Source organism: Loxodonta africana, chromosome 20, assembly GCF_030014295.1.
Source record: "Loxodonta africana isolate mLoxAfr1 chromosome 20, mLoxAfr1.hap2, whole genome shotgun sequence".
Taxonomy (NCBI): domain Eukaryota; kingdom Metazoa; phylum Chordata; class Mammalia; order Proboscidea; family Elephantidae; genus Loxodonta; species Loxodonta africana.
In genome coordinates this window covers 51,832,640-51,848,227 of record NC_087361.1, presented here as the reverse complement: position 1 = coordinate 51,848,227, position 15,588 = coordinate 51,832,640, and the positions used below count along the sequence as shown (strand labels likewise).

The 15,588-nt window shown below is 41.2% G+C and overlaps 1 long non-coding RNA gene across 1 annotated transcript; it reads left to right on the top strand.

The window, feature by feature from the left end:
- The first annotated feature begins 3,670 nt into the window (after positions 1-3,670).
- On the top strand, positions 3,671-11,042 carry LOC135228307 (uncharacterized). Its single transcript, XR_010318720.1, has 2 exons — positions 3,671-4,592; positions 5,864-11,042. It is a non-coding gene; the product is annotated as an uncharacterized LOC135228307 (long non-coding RNA).
- Positions 11,043-15,588: the final 4,546 nt, after the last annotated feature.

Below are 15,588 nucleotides of genomic sequence, written 5' to 3'. Positions count from 1 at the left end.
CCTTCTTTTATCATAGCACTCTGGGTCAGAATTAACTTAAAGATTGTTTACCACACTCTTCATATACTTCACATGCTTCTATGTCTAAACTGAAAATTTTCTAAATAACTGTCTAGTGAGTTACAGGTTTCTAATAACTTATAGTTAATATTAGAGAACCTCATAAAAGTAAACATTTCTATTTCTAAGTTTATATTCCAGAATGATCCTTGGAAGCAAGGATGGTGAGACTATGTCTCACATACTTGGACATGTTATCAGGAGGGATCGGTCCCTGGAGAAGGACATCATACTTGGTAAAGTAGAGGGCCAGTGAGAAAGAGGAAGACCCTCAATGAGATGGATTGACCCAGTGGCTGCAACAATGGGCTCAGGTATAACAATGATTGTGAGGTTGGCACAGGACTGGGCAGTGTTTCGTTCTGTTGTACATAGGGTTACTATAGGTCAGAACTGACTCAACGGCACCTAACAACAACAGCAAGTTTGTATTATAAGTAAATTATGTATCTGTGGCTTAGGATCATTACAGAAGCAGCATTACAGAGTAAAACATGATATAAGAGCATTACAGGATCATATGTGATTTGAGAACATTACAAAAAGCACACATAACACTACATATTCAAGAAACTCAACAAACTCCCAAGCACAGAAGAAGACATCTTACTGCACGGTGAAACACATTTAGAATGGATTGATTACACAACTACAGAAGTCTCCAACATAAGGAGATATCCCCGAAATAATACTCAAAACAAACAATTTAGAGCTCTTATGCAGGAAAGTCAAGGTAAGTAGGAAATTTCCATCCAATTCATTAAAAAACAGATGAGGTTGTATACAGGAAGGGAGCAACTAGAAAAGTGAAATAGTTTAAAAGTTTACAGACCAGACCAAAATGTAGAATAAAGCCAAAATAAAATCTACTCAAAAAAAAAAACTCAAAAGGATGACCTAAATACTTCATATGATTGCCAAAAGTGTAAAAAACACGAACTCTGTATGGAGAGAAATGATAGAGTTTTATTGAGGAATACAACTCGAGTTGGGCAGCACTGAGTAAAATTACAAAGAGCTCAGACATTCACAAAGGAATGCAGGGTTTTTATACCAGAAGGCTAGTGTGACTGTAATCACAAACAGACCTTTCTTCACATCGGTTAACCTATTTTCAAATGCATTCTTCCTGAGGGCAAGCATTATTTTCCAAGAACAATCTACACACACTTCCTGGAATTATAGTCAAGCAAACATAACCACATTTGTTTGCAAAACAAGCCTTGTTTACCTAAAAGTGGTGCTTATATTTTACAAGCAGCACCAGGAGTTTAAAACAAAATAGAGTCCAATCCAGACCTGTGTCTGCCATTTTAGTTATGCCAAGAACCTCAGTTTTAGAGTCCTCTTTCACATTATGGCAAAACAATGTCTCTGTCTCTAACCTGTCTTCTAAGCTTCAGATCTTTACTTTCAACTGCCCCTGGGTATATTCATGGTCCCAAAATTCCTTAAATTTAATCCGTCCCTTACTACCCCCATCACACCATCTCATTTCTCAGTCCCAAGCTCCTTGATTTCTTATGTTATCTATCTCCAATAACTCAACCACTGTCTTAGTTATCTAGTGCTGCTATAAAAGAAATACCACAAGTGGATGGCTTTAACAAACAAAAATTTATTCTCTCACAGTTTAGGAGGCTAGAAGTGCAAATTCAGGGCACTGGCTCTAGGGAAAGAATTTCCCTCTCTGTAAGTTCTGTGGGAAGATCCTTGTTTCTTTTCAACATTTGTGGGCCTGACTTTCCTTGGAGATCTCCTTTATGTCTTCCCATCAATCTTCCTGTGGGTCTAAGAGGGTCTCAGTGGAGGGACCCCGGGTCCAAAAGACATGCTTTGCTCCAAGTTCTTTTCTCTTGAGGTAATGAGGTCCGTCTCTCTCTGCTTGCTTCTCCCTCCTTTTATCGCTTAGAGGATAAAAGGTGATGCAGGGCACACCCCAGGGGGATTCCCCTTACATCAGCTCAGGGCTGTGACCTGAGTAAGGGTGTTGCATCCCACCCTAACCCTGCCTCATTAACATAACCTAACCCTCTTTAATGGAAACCCTGGTGGCATAGTGGTTAAGTGCTATGGCTGCTAGGGTCAGCAGTTCAAATCCTCCAGGCACTCCTTGGAAACTCTATGGGGGCAGTTTTACTCTGTCCTAAAGGGTCACTATGAGTCAGAATCAACTTGATGGCACTGAGTGGTGGTGGTATGGAATCCTGTTTAAAATGACCTAATCCTGCCTCATTAATATAATGGGTAGCTCACTCCCAAAAGGGACCATAACCACAGGCATAGAGGCTAGGATTTAAAACACATCACAAAATGGAAGACAATGACACAACACTGGGAACCATGACTTAGCCAAGTTGACACGTATTTTGGGGGGACACAATTTAATTTCATGACAACTCCCTTCCACCAAAGTATCTTCTCCTCTATAATTACCCCATCTCCCTCAAAAGCAATCAATCACCAAATCCTATGGATTTCACCTTTCAAATATCCTCAAAATCAAGTACTTTTTTCTGCCTCTCCTTTCCCAATGCTTTAGGCTGTCATTTTTTTTAACTTAATGTAAACCTTTTATTTAAATAAAGCATATGTACAAAAAATGCACAAATCACAGGTGTACAGCAAAATTTTTAAGAAAGTGAATACACTGGTGTAACCAACATCTATAACAAAATACACAGAATTTTTCCAGTACCCCAGGATATTCCTTGATGTCTTCTCCCAATAATTATCTGTCCTTCAAAACATCACCACTATTCTGAAATATAGCACCATGGATTGCCTGTTTTATGAACTTCAGATAAGTGGAGTTACACGGTATGTAGACTTGTATCTGGCTTCTTTAGCTCTACATTATTTTTTCAAAATTCTCCCCTGTTATCAGAAATAGCAGTAACTCGTGCATTTCATTGCTGTGTATGAATGTACTATAATTTATGTCTCCATTTTGCTATTGACAGACATGTGAGTTGTTTCCAGTTTGGGACTACGATTCATAAAATCATCATGAACTTAATTGTGCATAGTTTCTGATGAATGTATGTACAGATTTTTACTGGGCATACCCAGAAGAAGGCGCCCTGGTGGCACAATGGGTAAGTGCTCCACCGCTAACCAAAAGGTGGGCAGTTCAAACCCACCAGCTGCTCCATGGGACAAAAATGTCGAGATCTGCTTCCGTAAAGATTTGCAGCCTTGGAAACCCTATAGGGCAGTTCTACTCTGTCCTCCAAGGTCTCTAAGAGTCAAAATTGACTCCACAGAAGTGGGTTTGGTTTGGGTTTATACCCAGGGCAGAATTGCTAAATCATAGGATATGCAGACATTCATTATCTGTAGACACTGCCAAAGGATTTTCCGAAGTGGTTGCTCAGTTAACACTCCTACTAACAGTGTATGAGTGTTCCAGTTGTTTCACATCTACCAAAACACTTGGAATTATCAATTTTTAAAGCTTCACCCATTTTGGTGGTTGCATAATGATCTTTCACTATGGTTTTAATTTGCATTTCCATGATGTTAAAACTATTTCATAAGTTTATCCTCCATTAGGAGATCCTATTTTGTGAAGTCTTGATCAAGTCTTCTGTCATTTTCTATTGATTGCCTGTATTTTTATTAATGAGTTTTAAGGAAAAAAATTTTTAAATATATATTCAGATATATGTCCTTTGGAGCCCTGGTGGCACAGTGGTTAAGAGCTACAGCGAGCTACAGCTGCTAACCAAAAGGTTGGCCATTTGAATCCACCAGCTACTCTTTGGAAACCCTACGGGGTGGTTCTACTCTTTCCTGTAGGGTTGCTATGAGTCAGAATAAGCTCGATGGTAATGTCCTTTGTCAGTTTTCTCTCATTCTGTAACTTGACTTTTCAGTCTCTAAATTGGGTTTTGTTTTGTTTAATCAACTTTATTATATCTTAACAATCTTGACTCTTGATGCATGAACATGGAATAGTATATCCAGGGACATATTAACCAATAAGCAAGGGAACCACATGCTTAGAGCATCAACAAAACAAGGGTACCTGTTGTCCAAAGCAAAGACAATAGAGGCCAAGCAGACAGGACACAAGGAAAAGTGGGCACCACAGTGGAAGGGAACTGGCAGGGCTCTAAGTGAAATTGATACTCTTTTATAAATTTTGTATAACAATTATAACTTCCTTTTCATTTTGGACTGATTGGGTATAACCTCACATTAGTTCTCTTGTCAACTGCATCAGAACACAGCAGTGGCACTATAATCACATGACTCAAGATGTATCTGGTCCTGTGTAAGCAAACCAAAACACGTCTTCGGATTCAGCATACCCTTGTATTTGTACCACGCTCTTTGCAATCATTCTCGCCCCCATCAGGTATCAGCAGTAGTCCAAAGGACTGTGAAGAACACGTTATCAAAGGACAGAAAGTGAATGTGTAAGTGTTTAAGTACTATTTCCAGATGAAAAACACTCATAGAGACCTGCGAAGGGCCCACCAACAAACATCGTACAACAAACAAATGAAATTATTTCTGACTGCCTTGTAAGTACTATTTCTTTTGACTATTTCAGATCTGAAGAACAAAATTACATGTTCCAAATTAATATTTTTTGCTTACTAATTTTCAAATATGAGTTTTTGTGTTAACATCTGTCTTAGGCTGGGTTCTCTAGAGAAGTAAAACCAGTGAAGAGTACATACGTGTATATATAGACAGAGAGAGACAGAGGGAGTTATATATATCAAGGAAATGGTTCACATGATTGTAGAAACTGGAAATTTCCAAGTCTGTGAGTCAGACATCAGGCTGGAGGCTTCTACTGCCTCAATATAGCAGGGGGTGACAAATCCAAGATCGGTAGGTCAGACTCTAGGCTGCTGGCTCAAGTCTAAAGTACTGGAGGTCAGATGATCAAGAGTCAGATGCAGGATCCTGAGTAAGCAAAAGCCTGAGAGCTTTGCTAGAAAGCCCATATATATTGGATGCAGGCTATACTCCCAAGGAAGCTTCCCTTCAACTGATGGGCTGTTCATAGCAGATCTCATCATGGAGGTGACTATACTGTTATGTAACTGCCAAACTACATCATAACTGCCAAACCACTGAGAATCATGGCCCTGCCAAGCTGACACACAACCTTACCATCACAGTCCACCCCTTGTCAACTTGGTATCTGTACCCATCTCCTTAAACTATACATAATCTCTAAATAAAGACAATTATGAAGTCATACTTGCATATAACATATGATACAACTAACATGCATGTAACAGAAAACATGCTTAACCCAGTTTACATCTTATGTCAACAGGTTAACAGGCTTAGTCTTTAGGAATTATATAATGGCGGTTAAAAATTATAACCTCCAATTTAGAGTTGTAACTTTTTAAAAATTGGAAGCACTTATGTCAGGAAAATGTAAATATTTAAGAGAGATAAAACTTAGTACTTTAACTTTTAGGAGGTTTATTAATCTTTTATGATTCCTTTTTATTGTCATAATAAAGGGGTTCACTCACTAGCCTTAATTAATTACCAACTCTAGACGTACTATGTAACGCTAAAAATTTAAAATTATTAACACTATAAAAATGGTTTTTTAAATTTAAACTACAAAATATTTCTTAAGGCAAAATATATAATTAAATTGACCTACAGCTAAATGACAAAATGTTTTAAGTATTCCATTTAAAAAAATGAAATATAAAATAAAGAGAAATATATTTTAGTGAAGCAATATAAGTACTCTTCAAGCAATCATCAAAAATAAGGAAAATATCAATAATGCCATTCCGTATTTCTCCTTTTTCAGCCCTACCTTGTGGATGACACCTGTGACTGGTGATTGCCTTTGTTTCTGTAGGTCTAAACCCACTGCCATCGAGTCAGTTCTACTCATAGCCATCCAGTAAGACAGAGTAGAACTGCCCACAGGATTTCTCAGGCTGTAATTTTTACTGGAACAGATCGCCAGGCCTTTTCTTCCTCCACATGCTGGTGGGTTCGAACTGCCAGCCTTTTGGTTAGTAGCTAAGCGCTTCAACCACTGTGCCACCAGGGCTCCTTCTCTGCAGGTCTAGCTCTTCTAATTCTTGTAACTGAATGAGATATTGAACATAAGGACTTGTAACAATCCATACCTCTTGTAATGGATTGAATTGTGTCCCCCCCAAATATGTGTCAACTTGGTTAGGCCATGTGTGGTTGTCCTCCATTTTGTGATTTTCTGTGTGTTATAAATCACAATCTCTGCCTGTGTTTAAAAAGGATTAGGGTGGGAATAACACTCTTGCTCAGGTCACATCCCTGATCCAATGTAAAGGGAGTTTCCCTTGATTGTGGTCTGCACCACTTTTTATCTTACAAGAGATAAAAGGAAAGGGAAGCAAGCAGTGAGTTGGGGACCTCTTACCACCAAGAAAGCAGTGCTAGGAGCAGAGTGCATTCTTTGGTCCTGAGGTTCCTGCACTGAGACGGTCCCAAAGACAGATGACAAGGACCTTCCTCCAGAGCCAACAGAGAGAGAGAAAGTCTTCCCCTGAAGCTGACACCCTGGACTGTAAGAGAATAAACTTCTCTTTGTTAAAGCCATCCACTTGTAGTATTTCTGTTTTAGCAGCACTAGATGACTAAGACAGAATTTGGTACTGGGAGTGAGATGCAGCTCTAACAGATACCCAAAATGTGGAAGTGGTTTTGAAACTGTGAATGGATAGAAGACTCAGAAGGAAGTGAGGAGGATTGTTAATACCCCCAGAAGGTGCAGATTGTGAGAAACAACAGCAGAGGACCGGCAGCAGCAGAACCAGGAGACCAGCACCACACAGAGCTGGAACAAGAGAGCTAAGCTCCTGTGTGCAGGAAGCTTTCTGGCGGAGTGAGGTGCCTCTGGGCACTTATCTGTGGAGCTAGTCTTGTCGACCTGTGGAGCAAGAAAGCTGAGTGCCTGTCACAGGAGACTTCCTGGCAGAGTGGCTTGCCTCCAGGCACTTATCAGTGGAGCTACAGAGCTTTGGAACACTTGCCCCAGCAGGGCAGATGTGGGTGTGAGGCCCGAGATGCCAAGAGGCCAAGAAACCAGAAGCTGAAGAGACAAGGAACACAGGAAGCCGAGCTGCCTCATTCTCAAAAAGTATGGCCTGGATCTCTGCAGTTTCAAAGGGTGGAGCCATGGCCTCTAGTGTTTCTAAGTGGAGTTGCCACTCAGATGGACTAGGAGAATGGTGCACCTAAAGCCGAGAGAGCAGAGTTAACTTCCCAGTGGGCCTGGAAGGCGGAGCTGATGCCCAGGGCCAAGTGACCTCCACTCAGAATCTGGAGAGTATGGCCAATACCTAGAGTCTGGAGGACAGGGCTATTGTATAAATGGTCTCGGAGAACAGAGGATTATTTTCAAAGCCTTGGGGGCTAATGCAACGTGTTCTGCTGACTTGCTTGGTGCCTGTTATCCCTATTTCCCCTCCAGTTTCTCTCATTTGTAATGGAAATGTCTAACTTGTGCCTGTTCTGCCATTGTACCTTCGGAAGCAGATCACTTATATTCAGGATTTCACAGATGAAGAGGAATTTTTGGATTTTGGACTTGGAGCTAGGACATTTGCTATGATATGATGAAATGAATATGTTTTATGTGTTGCAAGGATGTGATGTTTGGGGGCCAAAGGGTGGAATGTCCTGGGTTGAATTATGTCCCCCCAAAATGTGTGCATTAACTTGGTTAGGCCATGATTCCCAGTATTCTGTGGTTGTCCTCTATTTTGAGATTGTAATTTTATGTTAAAGAAGATTAGAGTGGGATTGTAACACCCTTACCAGGTTACATTCCTGATCCAATATTAAGGGAGGTTCCCTGGGGTGTGGCCTGCACCAACTTTTATCTCTCAAAAAATAAAAGGAAAGGGAAGTAACTCGAGAGTTGGGAACCTCATACCACCAAGAAAGCAGCCCCGGGGAGCAGAGCGTGTCCTTTGGACCGAAGGTTCCTGTGCTAAGATGCTCCCAGACCAAGGGAAGATGGATGACAAGGACCTTCCTCCAAAGCTAACAGAGAGAAAGCCTTCCCATGGAGCTGACACCCTGAATTTGGACTTGTAGCCCACTGTGAGAGAATAAACTTCTCTTTGTTAAAGCCATCCACTTGTTATAGCAGTGCTAGATGACTAAGACAGTGACATTGGTTGCAATCCCCACATTGTGTCAGCACTGTACTCGTTTCTCTTTCCAAGTGTGTTTATTTTGCCAAAATATTTTGCAAGATGGCATAAGTCTGACAACAGCTTGTCTTTACAGAAAAAAAAAAAAAAATTCACAGATTTGGATTGTTCATATTTGCAGGCTATTTTTAAGTATATCTCTTAAATACTTGGCGAGAAATTAAGCAAGGAATTCTGTGCTATAAGAGATTTTAATGATTTAATAGTTCTACCCTGAGAATGCTCGAAAAATATCCATAAAACTCTGCCCATCCCTGCAATGTGACTTTGCAGCCCTTCCCATCAAGAGGCAGAATCTATTTCTCCAATCCTTGCGTGTGGGCTTGGCTAGGTGACCTGCTTTGGCCAATAAGACATCAGCAATGATGATACAAGCAAAGGCTTGAAAGTGCTTATGCATTGGGCTTGCTCTCCCTTTCTGCAGTTGGGAACCCTAAGGCTGCCAGATGTGAAGAAACCCAAATTAGCCTGTTGGAGGATGAGAAACCATGCAGAGCAAAATTATTCCAGCTGAGCCCCCTACCCCCACCCCACACCAACTCTCCTGCCAGCTGGTAGACTTGGGAGTGAAGGACATCCTAGACCTCCAGCCCCAGTTTAGCCAGCTCAAACCAGAAAAGCCACTCAGCCAACTCTCGGAATCTCAAGAATGAAGGTTGCTGTTTGAAGCCACTAAGTTTCAGGGTGTTTTGTTAACACAAACGCTGACAATTACACTCCATCTCAAATACCAAGTATTGTACCAAAACTCTTTATTTTGAATTGAATTATGGTTCTCCCAACAATACACCTAACCCCAATTCCTGTGGATGTAATCCGGTCTGGAAATAAAGTTTTCTTTGTTATGTTAATGAGTCCATATCAGTGTAGGGCGTGTCCTAAACCTAATCACAACTGAGTTATGAGGCACAGCATATACAAAGAAGCAGGCACAAATGGGGGAAACTAGACACCGCATGAAGATCACCAAGGAACCGAGGACTGCTGGAGATGCTAGAAGCTGAAAGAGACAAGAATCTTCCCCCAGAGCTGACAGAGGACCTTCTCCTGTAGCCCCTTAAACCCCTTGCCATTGAGTCAATTCTGACTCATAGCAACCCCAAAGGACAGAGTAGAACTGCCTCATAGGGTTTTCAAGCCTGTAATCTTTATAGAAGCAGACTGCCACATCTTTCTCCTGCAAAACGCCTGGTAGATTCAAACTGCCAACCTTTTGGTTAACACCTGAGTGCTTAACCACTGAGCCATCAGGGATGCCCTATAACCAGTGCCCTGAATTTGGACGTCTAGTCTCCTGCTCTGTGAGAAAATTAATTTCTGTTCTTTAAATCCACCCACTCATGGTATTTCCATTGGTATTTCCATTACAGCAAAACTAGCAAACTAAGACAGTCCTGTAGTTCTAAATTAACATGAAGGTGACTTCCTGTAGCATGTAACTGACTGTGGGTCCCAAATTTTTTAAAAATAAACCAATGACTGAAGGAACCACTTTCAACCTTTCTGTAAAGAAAAATTTTCGACTCTTCCCCATTGGAAAGCACGCATTTTCTGACTTACTGCCCCACTGAAGGCATCGGTCTCAATCTGTATATTCAATTTCAGTAAAGCTTAGTTTATAGTTTACATTTTTAGAAAAACTAGATCAATAAAAATAGAATCTCTAATATTTTCTTCATTTATCTCTGTGTTGGAGCTCGGTAGAAAATAAGGGCAATGTCTAATTTCGGCTTTCTTCTATCTCAAACAGGCTACAGGGAAAATAAAGGTAGGGAAGTTTCATTTTCATTTTCACTAAATATCTATACTATTCATTTGAGATTGAATTGACGCCCATAAGTGAATTCTAAGTACCTCTTGGGGTTTTCACTGAAAGTAGCGAAATAAGATATGAACACTGTGCTCACAATTCTGTGGTCATTATGTTGAAAGTCCTTTTTTTTTTTTTTTAAATCTTTAGGGACTTTGATTGGCCAGCCTTTCTGGTTTTCCAGGGATTGAGAGGAAAGTCCTGGCAAACCAGGGTGAATTTGTCACCCTAAATGATCGTTGACCAAACTTTCAAAGGACTAGGGTATCTTGGCACGTGTCATGGATTGAATTGTGTCCCCCCAAAATGTGTGTCAACTTGGCTACTCCATGATTCCCAGTATTGTGTGGTTGTCCACCATTTTGTGGTCTGATGTGATTATCCTATTTTTGTAAATCCTAACCTCTATGATGTTAATGAAAACAGGATTAGAGGCAATTATGTTAATGAGGCAGGACTCAATCCACAGGATTAGGTTGTATGTTGAGCCAATCTCTTTTGAGATATAGAAGAAAGAAGCAAGCAGAGAGACATGGGACCTCGTGCCACCAAGAAAGAAGAACCAAGAGGGGAGGGTGTCCTTGCATTGAGAAGCTCCTAGACCCGGTGAAGATTGATGACAAGGACCTTCCACTAGAGCTGACTGAGAAAAAAAGCCTTCCCCTAGAGCTGGCACTCTGAATTCAGACTTCTAGCCTCCTAGACTGTAAGAGAATCAATTTCTCTTTGTTAAAGTCATCCACGTGTGGTATTTTTGTTACAGCAGCACTAGGTCACTAAGACGGTACATTTTTTTGCCGAGTGGCTTTTGTTTCACCTTTTCTACACAAGATCTCTGAGGAAACTGAGAAGGCTGGGAAGTACAAAGTAGAGGAAAGTTGGGTAGTTTTTGGTTCTCTAAATGTTTTTAGAAAGAGAATACCACAAACCTTTGCTGAAACAATACTTCAGTATTTTTGAATAGTAGTTATTTCAAGCTCTAAAGCAATTGGGATGACTCTGAATGTTTCCTGTTATAGGGGACTTTCCTCAGAGAAAAAGTAGTATAAGCTTAAATAGACTTGGATGTTTTTTTAAAGTTGTCTAGGCAATTCTGAACCTTCCCCTCAGAATGCAAACAGAATCATTTAATTAAACATTAATTAAATAATGCTTGTAACTTTCATATAATTTAGAGAAAAATTTATATTGAAGTCATATGTATTCTATATATACCATATGTATTTTTATAACAAATTGAAGTTCTTCATATAATTAACTTTACAGTATATTTTTGTTCATTTTAGTGGAGTCGAAGCCTTAAATTTGATACTATAAAAGGGCTTACGGTAATTTTACTTACAGCGTTTTCTTTTATGATGTTTTTTAGTCAGGGCTGTGAAACATTTCATGTTGAGTCCTTGGTCAGTGATCTAACCCCCAATTAACCCTATGACAAAATACTACCTCCAAAAGATATTTCTGAGAATCCATTGCAAATAAATGTAGGGATGTTCTTATATTATAATACAATATTTCAAAATGCAAAGTCAATACTTACTATTTATATAAATACTTATTCAGTGTGTGGGGGTGGGCAGAAGGAATGACTTATCTAGATGCAACAGGAACTGTCTTCGGCTCAGAGTCTCTCAAACATTACTGTGTGCATGAATCACCTGGGGAGCTGGTTAAAAATGCAGATTCTGATTCTCAGACAGGTGTGGGGTGGTTCCTGAGATTCTGCAGTTCTAACAAACTCTCAAGTGATGTCTGTGCTTCTGGTCTGCTGACCACATCTGGAGCTTCACGATTCTAGTTAAGCTTGTCGTGGGGTGCCTCCAGGCACTTAACAGTGGAGCTAAAGAGCTTTGGAACACTTGCCCCAGCAGTTCAGATGAAGGCGGAGAGACCCTACGGGCCAAGAGACCAAGGAACCAGGAAGCAGAAGCTGAAGAGACAAGGAGCACATGAAGCAGAGCTGCCCCAGTCTCAAAGGGTAGAGCCACAACCTCTGGGGTCTCAAAGGGCAGAGTTACCACTCAGATGGACTAGGAGAATGGGGACCTTGTTACCACCAAGCAAGAAAAGCCAGCATGCACATCCTTTGGACCCAGGGTCCCTACACTGAGAAGCTCCTAGACCAGGGAAAGATTGATGAGAAGGACCTTCCCCCAGAGCCAACAGAGAGAGAAAGCCTTCTCCTGGAGCTGGCACTTTGAATTTGGACTTCTAACCTCCTAGACTGTGAGAGAATAAATCTGTTTGTTAAGGCCATCCACTTGTGGTATTTCTGTTATAGCAGCACTAGATAACTAAGACAAGCTTGTATGCAGTAGCAGGTGCCCTCCCTGGAGTCAGTCCCGATTACCTACTTTAAAAACCAAATCTGTTGTCATTGAGTTGACCCCCCGTGTGGTAGAGTGAAATAGTGCTCTGTGGAGTTTTCAAGGTTGTGAGCTTTCAAAAGCAGATTGCCAGGCCTTTCTTCTGATGTACCTCTGGATGGGTTCAAACCACCAACCTTTTGTTTCGTAGCTGAGCAGGTAAGCATTAGAGCCACCCAAGGACTTTCTCCGATTATTCACCCTACTGTATTTTCTTCATTGCACTCTTCTCTGTCTGAACAGTACTATTTCCTTACTTATTTACAGGTTCATCATCTGTCTCCTCACTGTGACCTGCATCTGTGAGGGCAGAGACCTGGGCTGTCTTATTCACTCCCCTATTTTCAGTTTCTGCAACACAACAAGCCACAATACTAAAGATCTGTCAGCTGAATAATTTATATGTACAAAGGCATGACGTATGTATGGTGTATTGTTTTTAGCTACTACAGAGTTGGCTCCTGACTCACGGCCACCCCAAGTACAACAGAACGAATGCTGCTTGGTCCATGAGGAGTTGTGGATTGGACCATTGTAATATGTAGGGTTTTCACTGGCTGCTTTTTGGAAATAGGTCATCAGTCCTTGAGAAGTGAGGAAATAAAAATGTTGAGCAGCCTTTTCTCATTAGAGACAAGTAGTGCAGAAGGCATGGAGTCCCTGTATGGTGCAAACCAAAAGTTGGAGGTTCCGGTCTACCCAGAGGCACCTTGGAAGAAATCCTGGCAATCTGCTTCCCCCAAAAAAGCCATTAAAAACCCTATGGGGCACTCCTCTACTCTAACACACATGGAGTCAGACAGCATCTGAGGGGATTTTAAGATCAAAGGAAGATTCCTTAATGGGTATCGGACAGATGAGAGCATTGATTTTTTTTTTTTTTTCAATCCTTTGTACTTAACACATCTCAATAGTTCTTGTCCTGTTCAGTCAGCCTTTTCTGCTTCTCCTCCAGACTGGTGGTCTCAAATCTGACTGCCCATTGGAATCCCCTGGGACCTTTGAAATCATATCAGTTCTCAACCAATTAAAGCATAGTCCTTAGGACTGCATCCCAGACATTGCTTGGTTCTTGCTGTTTTCTCAAAAGTCCCCTGGCAATTCTAATGCACAGTTGGCTTTGAAAACTGCTTCAGACTTTTAAGCTTTATTTACATCCACTATCTGGGTCTTCTGTCAGCGAGCTTTTAACAGGTTGATCAAAAATTGTTAAATTTACCTCTTAAGCAGTTGTTTACACATTTGTTGCCTTTTATACGTGGCATTTTAAATTTCGTTGTCAAAGAATATTGAATGAACAAATTTCCAATTTTCTAATAAAATTCCAGGAAAAGCACAACCTGATAGTGGGAATTTGCTTTCATAATAATATGTATTTGCCTGTATTTGGGGGAAAAAAGAGATGCATACATATAAATATATATAATACGAATGTCCCAGTTTATTAAATTATCCAAATCCTAAACCTGGTAAATGCAAGACGAACAAAAGAGTATTTTTCTGTAACGCCCTCATACTAAACTCCACCTGGCCTTCTTTTCATTTGGAGGTGCGGAAGTCAGCAGGAGAGCCCAGTGAGGTGAAGAGGGAAGGACCTCAGCGTTGGTCCAACCTGACTCAAATGCGACTCTGCCCTCACTTTTTACAACAAATTCCTGAGCTTCTCTGAGCCCTAGCTTCTTTATCTAGAAATGGGAATAATGTCTTCTCTTTCTCCAGGTTTTTTTGAGGACTGTTTTTGTTGTTAGCTGCCATCAAGTTGGCCCCCGACTCACGGTGACCCCTGACACCTGGCAACCCCATGCACGATGGAAGAAAACGCTACCCAGCCCTAGCCATTCCCGTGGTCAGTTGTGGATCTAACCATTGTGATCCACAGGGTTTTTATTGGCTGGTTTTGGGACATAGGTCACCAGGCCTTTCTTTCTAGTTCCTCTCAACCTGGAAGCTCTGTTGAAACCAGAGCCCTGGTAGTACAGTGGTTAAAGTGCTGGGCTGCTAACTGGAAGGTGTCAGCAGCTCAAACCCACCAGCTGCTCCTGGGGAGAAAGATGTGGCAGTCTGCTTCTGTAAAGATTTACAGCTTTGGAAACCCTATGGGGCAGTTGTACTCTGTCCTATAGGGTCACTATGAGTCAGAATCGACTCGATGGCAATGGGTTTGGTTTTCCGTTTTCTGATGAAAGCTATTCAGCATCATAGCAACATGCAGGCCTCCACTGATAGATGGGTGATGGCTGTACATGAGATACACTGGCCAGGAATTGAACCCAGGTCTCCAATATGGAAGGCAAGAATTCTGTCACGGAACCAACACTGCCTCCTGTTTTTGAGGATTAGACATGATAATAATTATCAACACCCAAGCAAAGCATCCAACATATTACAAAGATAAATATGTCCACAACTAACACCAAGAGAAGATAGTGCCCACTGGTTATTTTCTATGTGCCAGTTACTAGGCTAAATGCTGTATATAAATCACTTCATCTCAGTGTAACAAAGCTTTGTCCCTCCTGCACTGTAGGAGAGGGAAATGAGAATGAGATAGTAAACTGAGGTTCAGGCTCCTTGGCATGGCAGGGTCACAAGTCCCCCCTACTGCCTGATGCAAATCCACGCAAAACTTGTAACATCTTAACACTTTTAAAATAAGCCCCCTATCTAAATATCCACACATGCTCTAAACTGCTGTCAAATACGGAGAGCTCTGTCACTCACCGTCATGTGTGTAAAAGGGAATATGTTTTCTCTCTTTACAGGCTTGGCTTTATAAATACAGCATTACAGAAATTTTAAGTGTCCTTTAAGTTACTGACTTTTGGTAGGATATGGACTCAGGCCAGGTGACCCAAGCCTGCTTAACCATTTTACCACTCTGCCCCATGGCAAGGGCACTGTCTTAGTCACCCAGTGCTGCTGTAACAGAAATACCACAAGTGGATGGCTGTAACAACAGAAGTTTATTCTCTCAGTCTAGGAGGCTAGAAGTCTGACTTCAGGGCGCTAGCTCCAGGGGAAGGCTTTCTCTCTCTGTTGGCTCCGGAGGAAGGTTCTTGTCATCAATCTTCACCTGATCTAGGAGCTTCTCCATGCAGGAATCCCTGGTTCAAAGGACATGCTCTACTCCCGGCGCTGCTTTCTTGAC